This window comes from Lissotriton vulgaris, chromosome 4_1, assembly GCF_964263255.1.
Source record: "Lissotriton vulgaris chromosome 4_1, aLisVul1.2, whole genome shotgun sequence".
Taxonomy (NCBI): domain Eukaryota; kingdom Metazoa; phylum Chordata; class Amphibia; order Caudata; family Salamandridae; genus Lissotriton; species Lissotriton vulgaris.
In genome coordinates, this window is record NC_141691.1 from 1,457,658,129 (window position 1) to 1,457,675,210 (window position 17,082).

At 46.3% G+C, this 17,082-nt stretch overlaps 1 pseudogene; it reads right to left on the reverse strand.

The window, feature by feature from the left end:
* Positions 1–5,844: 5,844 nt before the first annotated feature.
* Positions 5,845–16,796, reverse strand: LOC147724101 (N6-Methyl-AMP deaminase-L pseudogene; annotated as a pseudogene).
* Between the last annotated feature and the right edge of the window lie 286 nt (positions 16,797–17,082).

The window sequence follows — 17,082 nt, forward strand, 5'->3', positions numbered from 1 at the left end:
TCTCGGGGCCTCAGGGGGATAGGAAGCAGGCCGCCCCCCACTCAAATTTCCACTCAACAACAATAGCCTGCCCCTTTTACTTTCTGTGGTTAAAAAACCCAAGTACTCTTTAATTTGATCAGACAGAGGATATAATAAAGCCTTCTGTCTGAATATGCTGCATTCTGTCACAAGCTAAATCAACTATCGCACCTATATATGTGTGTCTCATAGGTCCACCACCGATCTAGCACCTCCCTGTGTCCTCCAAATGTGAAGAAAAAGGGGGAGGGGAGGTTGACGGTGCCTCGCGGTAGCAACACCAAGGGGAGGATCTGACAGACTGGTACTCGCCTGATTCCTCACTTCTCATCATCAGCTACCGTCAACCCAAAATGAAAGGGGGATAAAAATAGTGCAATCAAACCAAACAACCATCATGTGTTACACGTGTTACATAACCCATTGTGGTGTTCTAATACCCCTAACAACAATGAGATACAGACATACCACTATTAAAAAGAGCTGAGCAGAACTGGCAACTACAACTTTATTCTGTGCTGTTGGCTCACTCTATTAAAATCAACCGACATGTTTCATCACCGTTATTTACTTTACCGGTGATTTCTTCAGGGTTTTGGGTCAGCATATGAATTGCACGTTATGAATTCTCCCCTTATTGTACCTGTAGTCGGACAACGGACAAAAACACACATATATACATATCTTACATGAGTTGTGTCTCAACAAGAAGCACCGGTTCAGGTGCAGGTTTAAATGCGGCGGGTATACTTCTGGTTACTGGCAATATTAGGTTATACATTACCAGGTAGCCTCCACTGTTGTGCCTACCCGGCCCCCGTGGAAGAATGTGTAGGTTGGGCGCCCCTATGTCTGTAGTGGGTCCCATCAACTGCCTGTTGGTCGGTATCTGCAGTGAGACAGTAGACAAGTATGCATGATATTGTGAACTTGCCCCCTCATACTGCAATTGCACCTCGCATCCCTCGGTCATTAAACCTGCATAGTATCTGGGTTACGTAGCACTTCTACTGATCTCAATCTCTGCTTGCCAGTTTGAAATGCATTACCCCTATTTTGGTTCTCATGCGGTTCGGGGACTGCTCGTCCCGCTCCTTACCGTTACCGCGCGCTGGTGTGGCCTCTGCTCACCCCTCGTGTGCCATTGACTCGGCGGCGTCCTGTTTACATTCTCGATCCGCCGGTCACGTGATCGGAGTGTGTTTGCGTAAACGTCACTGCAGCGTTATGCGTCATCACAGCTCTACTCGAGTGCCATTTTGGATTGGGAGGTATATCCAGAACTCTAAATCCCAATCTTTTTCCACTGTATCTATCGGCAATCATGAATTCATAGAGCAGTATTAGGGATGTGTCGATTCCTGTTGATTTCCTGTCATTTTTCTCAGGTCATCAACTGGCCCAAAATTAAGTCTACCTCAACTACAAGAGAGTTTGTAATATTTACTTTTTATTTACATGTTGCCTGCCCCGACAGACAATGCTACTTCAAATAGTCTGTCTAGACAATGCCTATGTTCTGCATCCTATCGGGCGGATCTCTGTATTCCGTGTTTCAATCTACAGGTCTTTTAGTCTCCTGCATAAATGAAAGGCAAAAGCTGAGGTCAATACTCCTGCTTACCTACTGGACCAGTCGAAACAGGCACCCAAACGAGATGGACATTCCAGAGGAGAATGCAGATGCACCACCTAATTTTGTAATAGTGTCATTTTTCTTTTAACAATCACATTTAAAGAGATGGTTGGGTGGGTTCACCCCTCCATAATTTTGTTTATTCCAACTTAGAAGACAGAACGTTTAGATATCTGATACCTTGGGTCTTGGGGGCAGAAGTACTGTTTGCAATCCATTTATCTGTACTATGTCATACTCAGATTGATGACAATGATGTGCTGTTCATTGCCCAGATAAATGTTGTCCTTGCGCAGTGTTTGTTCTTGTCAAACCTTTCCCCAAATCTCCTTTCCCAACTAGTCATCAAACCACTAACCTCCTTCCCCCAGGCTGTGTGATTTATTGAGGTGTGGGTTAATTTACACCATGAATGGACAACACACTTGGTGGGGTGGATGTGGTAAAACCAATACTAACTCACTGCAGGATCTTCTATTACTTAAGCAATAGCGCACACAATTGATAAATATTTGTAGAGATATGGATGAAGAACATCAGTCATCAGCATCATCATTCAGGCCTTGTGTTGCGTAACAAAAAATGCCTAACTTAAGTTTTCACAATTCAGACTTTGAGTCCAATTTTCATGACTCGAGGATTTTGTAAAATTAGTTTTATTTAAATAGTAGCTCCCCATTCCTCAAGTTACTACTATTGCTATTTTCTGTAATTGTATCACTATCAGGAATTCTTTGTTGTGTCATGTAGTAGTCGGGTCTCAATTCTTTATAAAGTTTTGATATAATTTATAACCCACTAACTCACTGTTTTTATTTCCAGTTAGTTGCCTGCAATGGATAATCCTTCTGATTTATCCTACAGTTGGAGCTCACCAGGGTGGGAGTAGGACCTCGCTTGTGAAGTTGTGATGCCTTCCCTGCAACCGCTTTTTCTATATTCAGGTAAGACAACTATGGAGTGAAGTGAACTAGTTAGGTTTGTAAATAACTAACTAACTGCTACTGAAAGTAATCATTTATCTATGTTGTTGTAGACAATTAGATCATGGCAGCATCCCCCCTAATGGTCAAGATAGTTAGAGAGGTATAAAACCCTTTAACTAAGTGGTATACACTCCTACAAGGAGATAAAAAGGCTGCGTAAAAACTTAAAGTAGCAGAGCTAGTAAAAGTAAAACACAGAAAACCTACTTCAGGTATAAATTTCGATAAAATGTGATAATGTTCCCCCTTTTGTTTTTACAAGCAAACAGCAGGCCCACCCCTCTCAACCATCAATGTCCAAAAATGTCCAACGAATTAAAAAACTTGGTCCAAACTCCCTTCTTACACTCTCCACTCACAACAAGTCCCTCCCACCAAAAAAAGGACTAGAAGAAGGCATTGTCCATTTGGGTGTGGAACTAATCTAGGCGCTGCTCCATTCTGATGAGCTGGCTTTCCATAGTGTCCAGACACTGCTGTCAGGGCGTGAGAGGGTGGCAGCAGTAGCTATCAGCTGGTGGAGGTGCCAGCGATGGGATGGCTGGAAGGCTGAAGGCTTGAGAAGGACCGGATGCACTGGGGCCCGGCTGAGAAGCACCTATTTCCACCTCTTGGTCTTCCAGGACCACCAATCACTGGTATTCCTGCTGGAAAAGGTCCAACCTCTGCTGCTGCCAACAGACCGCTATATCTTGCCTGGTGGGTAGTATGGGTGGACCAGCAGGAGTAGTTATATTGAGAAAACTAAAAAAAGACAAATTGAAAAAATTCCCTGTGCAATCAATTGTTTCAAATTAGTGGGTTGCACAGTATCAGTACATTGCCGGTCCCCTAGTGCCATTGGAATTTGATGATATTATGATTAGAGGAGTCACAAGACCAATTTTATGTTTTATCCACACATGCCTCCCATAAAAAGCTTTGACTCTGTGGCAGAAAAGTGTTAAGGCAAAATAATACCAGATTGAAAAAAACAGTGCTTTGATTTTTTTTTCTTCTAAAGGCTTTACAAGTAACTAAACAGACACTTTGAGTAGAAAAATAAATTACCTCTTAATAATGAGTTTTGCATTATGCACTTTGGAGTACGTGTTGTGTATTGTGCTAAATTATTGGAGCCATGCTCATTGCTAGCCAGCGCATCAGGTATTTTGCTACTGTCTGCAGTTCTGGCAGCTGTTGTTGACAATTATCTATTTTTAATTCCAATGGTTCGTCTCTTCTCCACATACCTTTCTCTTACTACTCTGACTCCAAAGAGGTAGATGAATTGTAAATAAGATACAACATCACACACCTCACGTATGAAATGGGGATATTATCCTGCCTGCCGTAAGTAGACTTTAGGGAAAGCGACGCACAGCACTACAGGGATAGGGCCAGGCTATATAGATTGTATTTGGCACGTTCGTCGCAGCATATCTCATACACCAAACTTGACATCAAATCATACACCTACTCCCCATTTACTCACTGGCCTCGCCCATCACCACATATTCTTTCCAACAAATTAATTTACTGGGCAGCAAGGAAAGACATCGTGATTTACTCTATTGTAGGGTAGGGTACAGGGATTAGGTGGGTAGGGTAGAGCTTTTGATATAGAATAGAGGGGTCACTGTCGCTACACTGATCATCGATTCATCATCTTTGGCTTATTCAGTCACTGTACTTGTCAACAGAAATTGAAAGGGAAAAATCTTAACAGGCATAAAATAAATTGGTTATGGGAAACCATGAAATATATTTTGGAATCACTTCACATGGCTAAAATATCAAATATGGCACATGCCAAGAATGGATTTTTCACTTTTTTGTTAGGCTGGGTTGGCAGAACTTAGGAAAAAATAAAGGCGTGAAGTATTAAGAGGTGACTGAGTGGGCGAAGGCAAATACACCTTGTGTGTTCAGTTTGCAATGCATTGAAATCTTTGTTAATGCTGCATTAAATGAAGCAGACACACATTACACAGCAACACTGCAGTCACAAATTGAACCATACTGCACTTAGCTCATAAGCGGAAAAATCCCATTGATGAATGATGATGGGTGGGATACATCTGCCACGCTTAATAAATACAGTCAGTCAAGGGAATAGAAAAAAAATACCCCTCTCATTGAACTATAGCTTTAATAACCCTACATAAACAAAGTAAGCAAAGTAGGTAAGGAGAAAAGAGCTGCATTGCTTATTCATTCAAGCAATCCAAAACTTCAATCATCCTTTAATTCTAATATACCCATCGCCACCATGATTTAGGCTTTTCTTTCTCTCATTCAGTCTTTCACCAAAATTTCCAATCCATTATCCATCCGTTCAATATCCACCCATTCTTCCAACCATCCTTTCACCATCCATCCCTTTACCCAACCACGCACCATTTCCCCCACCCACCCTTTCACCCATATACCCTTTTCAACCATCCTTTCTTTTAACCTTCCATTCGTTCATGTTTCCCTCAAGCCATCAACACTCATCATGTGAGCTTTTGGTGAGTTGCAGATCACAGAGGCTATAATACCTCAACCACTGCTGCAGGTGATAAAACGGAGGATTCATGGCCACAAGATTATTTATTTATTTATTTCAAAGTTTTATATAGCGCGAACCAGACCCTTGCGGGTATCAGAGCGCTTTACAGGGTAGGTGTCATAAATATAAAGAAAATAACATAAGATTCAATGCTGGTCCATGATAGTATAAACTTCCTAACATAGATACATGGGTATAAGGTACATCACAAAACATTTAATCTATATTAAGCAAAATCTAGATACAGAATCCAGGAGACCTGGATGGACAATAGACAATAAAAGGTTCTATGTAGAAGACATGTTGGGTAGCAATATAACAGTAGTCCAAAGATGTTGATCTCCTTGAAGCTATTTGTATAAATGAAAACCCTGCTGATAGCTTGTGGGTAGGTTGCAAGGGTGTGGTGCTTGAAAGCGACAGGTAGTAGGGTGATCAAATATGCGGAAGCCACCTCGCAGGACATTCCAGGAGGTTCTTTTACGCCACTTGCCCATATTTGTAATGGAAAAAGCGAAACTACAGTACTCAAAATTCTACCAGACTAAATGTATACCAAGCTTAAGGTGTCACTTTACACCGCTCTACTTAGCAGGTACATTCCTAGTACAGCTCTGTCACAGTGAGCATGTGAATATCTGTTCTATTTCAAACATTATCCTGACAGTTCAATTCTTGATAGCTGTTGACAACACCTCCGGCTTCAGTTTCTTCCACTTTTCTCTAAGATTTGATTTCACATCGTCTGATGCAAAAAAGTAGTCGATAGACTTGTAGGAAAGGTCCCATATTTGTGCTGGGTTTAACTCAAATGTACTGGCAGCAAGCTGGTACTCCTGGGAGAGATCTGTTGCAAAGACACCTTTATCATCTGTGCAAAGCACTAGTGGGTGGCCCATCTTGTACCAGTATCCAAAATGATGCTTGTCATACGATGGTACCGTCTTTGGTGCTGCTTGACATACGCTTCCATATCAAATGCGCCTCCTACAGCAGAACTGAGAAACGTTCCATGTCCAATCCTGTCTGGTGGGATCCTAAGGAGAAGTTCAGTCTCTGCATTCTGGTCTGGGATCTCAGAAATGTGCAGGGCAAGTCGAAGACCACATCTTCGGGCTTCTCCAAGAATGTCCATGTAGTCTCTGCCATGCCCTACTGTAGGATCACCACTGAGGTCCAGTCCAAGCACAATCCATCAGAGGAAAGAAAGAACTCTTCTGCTAGCTTAACCGTATCCTTTGCAAATTCAGTACCACCTCTTCGATCGATAGCTAACAAAAACCTGACATCAATATCTAATCCCTCTTCTTTGGACTGTTTTATGCCTTCAAGTATCGCCTCTACATAAGTTATTTTCATCATACCTGTAGAGGATTCCTCTCTGGGCGTGCTCCTTAATTCAAGATACTTGACACCGTCATCAGCAAACTCTTTAATTACATCTTTAGTCACCAGTAATATATCTTCTGCTGTGGTGGTGATCTGATCTGGATATCAGTTGAGGCTACACTCAGAGTGACGATAAACACATTAGTCAGAGCTGCAAAGACTTGTGAGGCCTCATCCCTATGCAGCAAAAGAAGGGGATGGGCAAGACGACCAGCAAGGTATCGGATTTCTTTTCAACACTCGACAAGCGCCCAACACTAAGGGGAGACGCGGGCGGGGCAGCCATGGCTCTCACGATGACGGATCTAATGACCATGCTTAAAAACTTTAAAACTGAACTACGCACCGAGCTCTGTCAGGACATTAAATCCTCCATTGACCAATTGAGATCGGACCTGACAAGCCGTTTGACCGGATCACCGCCAAACTACAAGCTGACGGACCTGCTTTTTGAATGCCTCGCAGCAGATCCATGGGAACTTTTTACCGAACTACCTACCCCCTTCCCCTCCCTGATCTATTCCTCTCCTCTTTTCTGATACTAACCTTTGCCCCCACCTGTCCTTGCCCTAGTCCCCACCCTGTTTACCTGTGAATTTCCCACGTCATTTGAGAGCTAGCTATTTTGTCTGATGCCCGATGGAGTTACCTGGTTTAGCTATAGGGGAGACAGGTCGGGGATTCTCTCCTTTGTCGTCACCTACCCAGTCGGTCTTTAGCCAGACTTCCTTTCGTCTCTCCTGTTGTCTCTTCCCGCTTCCCCCCTATATTTATATCTCTGCTTCTCCCCTCTCTCAATGTATTGAGACTCAACTTTTTTGTCTGATGCCCGATGGAGCTACCTGGTTTAGCTATAGAGGAGATGGGCCATGGATTCCTCCCTTGGTCGTCACCTACCCAGTCGGCCTTTAGACAGATTTCATTTCGTCTCTCCTTGTTGTCTCTTCCCATATCCTCCCTTTCTCACCTTCCCTGTTCCCTCCCCTCTACGCCCCATTTATTTTGCCCTCCATGTTATTTAATGTTTCTCATTGAGACCTAGCTATTTGGCCAAAGCCCAGTGGAGCTACATGATAGCTATAGAGGAAATGGGTTTTGGGATTTCCCCCTCGACCGTCACCTACCCAGCCGGTCTCTGGACAGACTTTCCTTCGTCTTTCTGCCGTATCTCCCTCCCATCCTGTATTTATGCGATCCTCTTCCCTCGACACTTGAGACCGAACATCTTTGTCTGATGCCCGATGGAGCTACCTGGTTTAGCTATAGGGGAGATGGACCGTGGATTCCCTCCTTGGTTGTCACCTACCCAGTTGGTCTTTAGACAGACTTCCTCTCATCTCTACGGTTGTCTCTTCCCTTATCCTCACGTTCTCACCTCACCTACCCCCCACTTCATTTCTCTCTCCATTCTCTCCTCTCCTAATGTATTGCTGATTGTCTGATGTAATGTTGTAATTGTTGATCTTTTTCTGTTGCACTGTTAAACCACATTGTTGCACTTCCTTTCGTCCCCCCTGTCGTCTCCTCCCGCATCCTCCCTCTATTTATGTCTCTCCTTCTCCCCTCTCTCAAAGTATTGAGACAGAACTTTTTTGTCTGATGCCCGATGGAGCTTCCTGGTTTAGCTATAGGTGAGATGGGCCGTGGATTCCCTCCTGGGTCCTCACCTACCCAGTCGGTCTTTAGTCGGTCTTTAGACAGACTTTCTTTTCGTCTCTCCTTATTGTCTCTTCCCTTATCCTCCCTCTCTCACCTCCCCTGCCCCCTCCACTACTTTTCTCTCTCGTCTCTCTCCTCTCCTAATTGTATTGCCTATTTTTTTGGGATTTAATGTGTAATTGTTGAACTTTTTCTGTTCCATTGTTGATTCTCATGTAAAGCGCTCTGATACCTCCGGGTCTAGCCAGCGCTATATAAAACTCTTCAAATAAATAAATAAAATACATTTTTCTCCCTTGTCAATCATGGTCATCCCATTCTGGATTTGGAAATGGGGTTTCTGAGCCATTAGCTTCTTCATCGTAGCAGAACTGATTGAGCCATTTAAATGGGCGTGAAGCTCCACTTTGGATAGGTCCCTGACTTAACAGTACCCGTCTCTGCTGCCACTTCTCCCCCGCCAAATGAATCTCCTCCTGCAGTGGCACTTGAGCCGTCGTCACTGGTGGTCTCTGTGGCTAGAATAAAACATTATACGTATTTTAGATGCCAGATATGCCTCCCTTTAATTTTTCAATAAAAAAATACAACCGCAACATAACACTACAGCTAGGTTGGTGCTTCAGTATCTTTTAACAAAAATATCGCTCTGGGCATGATGTTGATTGACAATGTTAGACAAGCCTGGTAGCGATGCCAAATAAAAACATTTCTTAATAGAGGGGCAGAGCTATAATCCATGATGATCATGATGACTCAGAGTCATTGAAGCACAATGAAGGGGTGAAATAATGGTCAAAGAAAGACATATGGTATGGGTTGGCAAATGCAATGGGACCTCATAATTTACAGCCATGATGCACTGTCATGGAAACTGCTGGTATACACACAACTTCGGGGGGGGGGGGGTCCATATCCATGGTCACTCTCTCGTTAACTGTTAGAGCATGAGCAAGAAAAACAAACATGCATGGTAAATATTGTTTATAATAGTAGATTACTTGGGCCTGTACTCTGCATGGTAGACAGTAGAATACCAACAATGTGTTCTTAGTCTTACAGTACCACAAGATATATAGGAGAGAGGGAAAGATTACAAACAAAGTAGAAGATAAGTGAACTAGAGACTATTAAAGACCGGAAAATGTCAGCTACCAAAAGAAAAACATGCAATAAGGAAAGAAATGACAGTGCAGGAATAAAATGAATGAATCAAAAATTAAATAGGGGAGTTGGAAAAAAAGGAGACAGTATAAAAAATAAACAAGGCAAAATAGCATAGTGGGCAGAGAAAAAAGGGCTAATCCGTTGTGCTTTGCATGGGTGGGTTCTTATCCCATCCTTGCCGCCAAGCGAGAAAAAGATGACAGGTAGGGGTGTCAGAGCAACTTTATTTCTTGCTAGCAATACCTGACTCCAGGCAGCAACTCCTGTCCTGGAACCCAGCCCCAACATTCCATTACCCCACGATTCAACCCTAAGCACACACATCTTAAAAACCAACATTAGGGAAATGATAATTGTTAGATTTTGGGGACTCTAGTTGGCATAGGTAGGTACTTGTGACAAATAGGGACCCTTGCTTCTTGTCAGGATAAAGGGATCACACTCCTAAAATAACCCCTAATCACCCCCTTTGGTAGCTTGGCACAAGCAGACAGGCTTATCTCAGAGGCAGTGTGTAAAGCATTTGTGACCACATACGGTAAACCCAGTGACAACACTACAGATGAACACCACGCGACGTTTTATAGCAAAAATAAGTATACTTTATATAGATTTACCACAAGACCATAAACAACAAAAATACACAATACTGTTACTTTAAGATGGTAGATTTAGCTTAATTCAGTTAAGTTCTTAAGATGCGACACTTTGCGTCAATGTACCTTAGGATGCGTTGCGCTTCCATGACAAGCAATGTCGCAGCGAGGGAAATGCGGCAAAGTTCAGGTGCAAAGAAATAAAGAAGTGAAGATCTTCCAGATGAGGCACGCTTCTCCGGGGATGCGAGAAGTTTTTGGTTCGATGCGTGGACTGCAACGGCGACACCCTTGTTCAGAAGTGCACCGGCAACAGCTTCAGCTGCGACACTCTTCTCCCACGATTGCGTGAAGCTTCCGCACAATGCGACAACTACAGCCGTGACATCCTTGTTCAGAAATGCGACGGCAGCAGCTCCGACGGCGGTGCGCTTCTCGGGGTTGCGAGGTGCTTTCTTCGATGCGGTGCAATGCGACAGTTCCAGCTGTGACTCCTTTGTTCAGAATTGCGACAGCAGTAACAGCGACGGCGACATGCTTCTTCCTCGTTGCGAGACGCTTCCCTCGATGCGGTGCAGTGCGGCAACACCCTTGTTCAGAAGTGCGACGGCAGGCAGCAGTGACGGCGACACGCTTCCTCTTCGTTGCGAGACGCTTCTTCTCGATGCGGTGCAGTGCGACAACTCCAGCGGCGACACCCTTGTTCAGAAGTTCGTCGGCAGCAGCAGCAGCGACGGCGACACGCTTCATTTTCGTTGAGTCGTGCTTCCAGCTCCTAGCGACATGCAGTCCCTCAGAAGGCCCAAAACAGCAGCAGGCACTTCCAAAGAACTCTGGGGAGATGGGGGGTGAAGTCTGTTGTCCCTGAGACTTCAGCAGGAAGCAAGCTTTTTTCCAAGCCCTTGGAGATCCTTCACAAGTTGAAAGCAAAGCACACAAAGCTCCTTTCTCCTTCCTTTGGCAGTAAGGCCACCACTGCAGGCCAATCCCCCAAGCAGCACTTCAGCTTGGGAATAGTCTCTCCTCAGTTTCTTCAGGTTCCTCTCCTCAGTAAAGGTTTCTTCTTGTAGTCCAAAAGTGATCTAATTTCATGGTATCAGGGTCCCAATATTTATACCCCAAAATACTTTGTTCTCTGAGGGGAGAGGGGCCTTTGCCCAGTCCAAACCAGTTCTGAAGCACTCTGTTTACCAGACTTCTCCTTTCCTTTCACAGTGCAGGGTAGAAACATCAGACGCCCCACAGGAGATGGAGCCAGCATTGTGGAAGGCAAGTACAGCCCTGGAGCAATTTGTTGACAGGACTCCTTCTCTTCTTTCAGTGTGCAGGGCAGAGACAGCAGCCGCACCCCAGGAGGTGGAGCCAGCATTGTGGAAGGCAGGCACAGCCCTATTCAAGGTTCAGGTGCAACTCCTCCCTCTCATCTAGATGCAGATCTCTCTATTCACCACTGGGCTGACTCATCCTGTCTCTTGGAATCCCCCAGCCCTGTCACAAACTCCAGACAAGGAATACACAACCTAGCAGAGGCCGGCTTGAAAGGTTAGGCAAGCAAATACCTACTTTCTAAAAGTGGTATTTGCAAACACAGAATGTTAAAACCAATATCACTAAAATATGCATTTTATCATTCTGAGTCCAGGCATACTAAACTCAAATTTCTACTATGTTCTCTGAGTCAGTTAGGATTATAAAATGTAATAATTCTAACAGCCCATACTGGCCTATCGAGAACAGGTAGCCTTGCAATAGTGAAAAACGAAAATGGCTGTAATTCACTATTAGGACATGCCAAACACATCAGCGCTTGTTCTACCTTATACTTACAATGCACTCTGCCCTTGGGCCTACCACATGGTGACTCATATGAAGAAAAGGGAAGGTTTAGGGACTGGTAAGTGGGTACACTTGCCCAGTCAGCATGACAGTAACAGACTGCACGCAGGCTCTGCAATGGCAGACCTTAGACACATTTTACAAGGCTGCTTCTGTGGGTGGCACAACCAGTGCTGCAGGCCCACCAGCAGCATTTGAATTTACACGCCCTGGGCACACTTAGTGCACTAGATTAGGATCTGACAAGTAAACCAAATAGCCAAACATGGAACCACTGATTAATACATCAATTTACAATAAGGAGCACTTGCACTGTGGCACTGGACAGCTGTGGCACAGTGCCCAAAGCATCTAACACCAGCAAAAATACATGAGGCAACAGCAAAAAATGGAAGGGAGAACCACGCCAATGGTGCCAGGTCTAACAATAATAATAAATAATAAGACTTACTGGGGTTAGCAGAGCCCTCAGCAGCAGTGCTGGTGGTTGGTGCCTCCTGCTGTCAAGCTACTCCCGGACGCTTCTCCGCAATGTCCCTCTTCTTGCCTTTTGGTGCTGATGTAAGAAATGAAGAAGATAAAAAAAATTGATTAGTGGTTCAGTTAATCTCTACAAAATTATCATGGCAGGAATACATAGTCACATTGTACTTATCTAAAACAGATCGCCTAAAGTACTAGTTTCAAGTCAATCTACTGTCGTTGACCATACTTACTAATCCTGAAATCCCTAGTCCAAATTTCCTTAACAAAAACTACATTTGGAACTAATGCATTGCAGTGAATGATCTTTGATTATATTCTCATTACTCAATCCCCTTCATGGACCAACTCAGTCTCCTTTTTTGGCAATGCATACTGCACATCACTGTGAAATATCTTGGAACTGTACAAGGTACATAAAGAAAGTCACAGAGAATGCTAACTCACTGATCACTGATTCACTATGGTGACAGGATGACAGAAGAGTCTGCAATGGCTTCTTAATTAATAAGCCAAAGTGATCACCAATTATGAGTATGATTAGGTAGCGCTGAGCACCTGCCTAGCAGAAACTGGATCACATAATAATAATATTCAGAATGTCAACTAAACATAACTTACCCTGAGTGTGAGCAGCATGCTATTTAGAAATATTTTTGGGCATTTTAGAACTTAAACACAACAAATAATTAATACTCACCGGGCTGCGGAATCAAGAAGGTCGAGCAAGTCCTGCTTTCAGTTTAGAATACACCTTAACGGTCCGTCAGCTGCTGGACAGTGCGCCGATACAGGCTGGTGAGCCACATGCACAGGCACACCCTCCCCTAGTGCAGCGATGCTCCCGCAGGGGGTATCCAACGCCGGGCCTGCTGCCAGCATGGAGGGGAGGTGGCGCTGCACAAAAAAACAAACTAGTGCTGCCACCTCCTCCTCACTGAAGATAGTCTGTGGCTGCCACATGAGCGGCTAAACCGCCTGCAAGGTAGGCGGCTACTGCTGGCAGTTCGAGGGGGCCTGGCACCACTGCTCCCCTGGTCAACCTGCTCTGCCATGGCGCTGGGTGGGGTAAAGAAAAGAAGCAGGAAAAAGAATGAAAGGAAGGAAGAACTAATAAGAAAGGAAAGGGCAAAAATAAACAAAAAGTCACAAAAAATGTTTAACAAAAACAGACACAAAAACAATAAACAAAAATGAGGGGTAGATTAATTAGGAGGGCAGAGGATTACAGAGATTACAGAGGGATTAAAAATGAGGCCCAGCACCATAAACAGAGTAGAAAACAAGATGGACATGCCCATGTGTATCGCTTGGAGCTGTTCACATGTGATTTGGAACACGAGAATGTACTCTATGTTGCATTTGAAGGAAAAAAACACCCGCCCACGGACCTCTGCGGAGAACGGCAGTTTTTTAGCCACCCAATGGACACTCAAACCCCACCTCACACAGCCTTCAGCCATGTGCAGTTGAAATTGGCCGCATGTCCTGGCTGGAGGCAGGGCCTCCTTCCAACCCCCTCACATTCAGATTCCACCTCTGTGTACTGCCTTTGATGATGCAGCCTAGGGTTTGGCTACAGGCCTTTACCTCCAAACAGGCCCTGCTCCCAACACCCAGCTGGCCCATACCGCCCCACGGGTGCCTAATCCTGGCTACACAAAGCCTTCAGTCTTAAGCAGCAGTGTGTTGGCCTTGCACCCGATCCACTGCAGAGAGCTAACCCCCACTGCATATTGCCATTTTTAGGATTAAATATTTTTATTGAGCATGTCAAGACAGGATGGATACAATACAGCCAGATAAAGTCTCACACCACGCCGACTAGCGACGGGCAGAATAATACACCGTATGGGAATAAGGCACAGCTCTCAGGTACGTGGGTGGAGTTATATACAGCAAGCCGCCTACAACCCATGTTGGGCCGGCCGCGTTAAAAGAAACCCGTGCCACGTGCATATACGACTGAACACTGCAACCGGTTTCAACCTGATGGAAGATCAAAGGAAAGAAACAGTGTCTCGCAGCCTGCTGAACAATTCTCCGACCCGTCTTTCCCCTTGACCAGAAGCTGCATAGTCCGCCAGATGCTGGTGTATCCTCGTCCATGACATACATTTGAACAACCCGCTCGCTCCAAACCCAACCCACCAGACCACCCCAGCTACCAACCCCCCGCCCCCCTCCCGCACCCCAACCCCAGATCAACCCCAACAGGCCCCTACCTCCCCCCCCCACCCCCAGATGGTCCATGGTCTGTTCCTCAATCCTATCTGCCGTACCCCCCCTACTTTTTAACGGGATCTTCCTTCCCCCCTGCCTCTGTGGCTTCCGTTAGTTGCAGCAGTCTAAGATACCTCGGGCATGTCACCTCCACAAATTCAGACGACAAGAGGGTCAGAAATGGTTTCCAAAGCTCTGCGTACTTGGCCCCCTCTCCTGCTTTATATAGGGAGAGCCGTGCCCAGCACTGTCCAAAGGCGGTGGAGCCAGCCCTGATACGTGGGGAGTTGCGCCGACCGCCAGTGCGTCAGGATGTTCTGCATCGCCGACCCCAGCGCAATGGCTATCAAGCGACCCCTTCTAGACCTCAGTGGGTAAGTCAAGGCGTTGGGCAGCCCCAGAATGACATACACAGGGAAGCGGGGGATTTCCGTGTCAAAGTGGACATCCACATCGCTCAGGACCTGTCGCCAGTAGTCCCGCAAGAGTCCGCAGTCCCATAGGATGTGCGTTAACGTTCCTAATTGGCCACAGCCCCGCCAGCATAGAGGATCTTTACTACTATCCATCTCATAGAGACGCTACGGAGTGTAATACCAATAGGTCACCAGTTTAGTGAGCGTGTCTGTGAGCCCCATGTGGTAGGCCGAATGTCGTGCTCTGTAGTATATGCCATCCCATTCCTTGTGTGAGAGAGTCCTCCCCAACTCCCGCTCCCAGCGCGCCCTACTTGCGCTGTAAGTGTGCTGGTGCTGATGCATGATTGTTTTATAAAGGTCTGAGATTAGCTGCTTGTCAGATGTCTGTGAGATCAGCCAGCGCTCAAAGTCTGTCATCCGCCTGTCCGCCGTAGTTCTAATCGTGGGATCGAGAGCCCAATGTCTGACCTGGAGATATCTGAGTCTTTCGGACTCGGGGAGGCCATATTCCTGACGAAACTGTGGGAAGGGGACCGCATCCTCCGGCCCATACATATGGCAAAGCGCCCTGCAGCCTGCCGGCTTCCAACGTTCGAAGGCCTTCTTATCCATCCCCGGTTGGAAGTCAGGATTGTAAAGGACGGGCGTGAGCGGCGACGGCAGGGTGGTAAGACCTAGCGAGACCCCAACCCAATCCCAGATCTCAAGTGGGACTCGCGTGATGAACAACGCGTACAGGTTGGGTGGCCTATGTACGCGGTGCATGAATGGAATCTCCTGTAAGGTCCTCCCGGCGATCGCCTGGTCCTGAAACAACCAATGTCTCCCGGACTCCCAGCGGACCCATTCTTCTAAGAAGCGTAGCTGCGTCGCCTGAAAGTATGTTGCTAGATTTGGGACTCCGATCCCCCCCTGTTCTGGTGCGAGCATCGCTATTTGGGCCTTCAGACAGGGTTTCCTCCCGTTCCAAATAAATTGTGAGAGCTCTGACTGTACTTGCTTAATCCAGCCCTTGGTCGGGGTAAGGGGTATGGTGCGAAAGATGTACAGAATTTGAGGGAGCACCGCCATCTTGACTGCCGCCACGCGGCCGAGCCACGACAGCGGGTAGTGTTTCCACTGCCCTAGCTCCTGTCTGACTTTCCGCCTCAGGTGGGAGTAGTTTAAGTCCACTGTGGTCTGAAGAGAGGGGGCCAAACGAATCCCGAGGTACAGGACCGCTTCCTCGGCCCACTGCAGAGGAAACCTGCCTTGCAGTAATGAGCGAGTAGCCGGGTTTAAGGACAGATCTAACGCCTCCAACTTCGTCATGTTGACTTTGAAGCCTGACACTCGACCAAACCTAAGCAGGTCGTCCAGGCATGCCGGGAGGGAACTACGGGGCTCGGCGAGGAACAGAAGAACGTCATCAACGTATAGGCTGATCGTGTGGACATCCCCCCCGAACTTGATCCCTTTGACCTCGGGATCCATGTGGATCAACTGCACCAGCGGCTCCATATAGAGCGCAAACAGCAGGGGAGATAGTGGACACCCCTGTCTGGTGCCCCGTTCGATCTTGAAGCGCGGCGAAGAGCAACCGTTCACCCGTACCATGGCCGATGGATATTTATAGCAGTTCAATACTCTGGTCCTGAATTTCTGACCCATACCTGCCTTAACCAAAACCTTTTCCAAATAGGGCCAGTGCACGCGGTCGAATGCCTTTTCGGCATCAATGGCCAGCAGCATGTATTCCCCCTGCGTTCTGGATGCTTTTTCCAAGAGATGGAGGGCTCGTTTGGTGTTATCGGAGGTCTGACGCTCTGGTATGAATCCGAACTGGTCCGGGTTGATCAGTCCCCCCATGTGAGGGGCCAACCTGGCAGCAAGGATCCCCGTGTAGAGCTTAAGGTCCATGTTCAGGAGGGAGATGGGCCGAAACGCTCCGCAGTCCATATGATCCTTGCCTGGCTTAGGTATAACTGCAATGGCGGCCTCAAGCAGATCACCCGAGATCGTCCCTTCCTCAGCGAATGAGGTGCAGAGCTTGGATAGCACCGGGGCAAGTTGTACGCAGGTCTTATAAAAGCTTGCCGGGAAGCCATCCGGGCCAGGAGCCTTGCCCAGTTTCAGTCGGGAGATAGCCGAGATA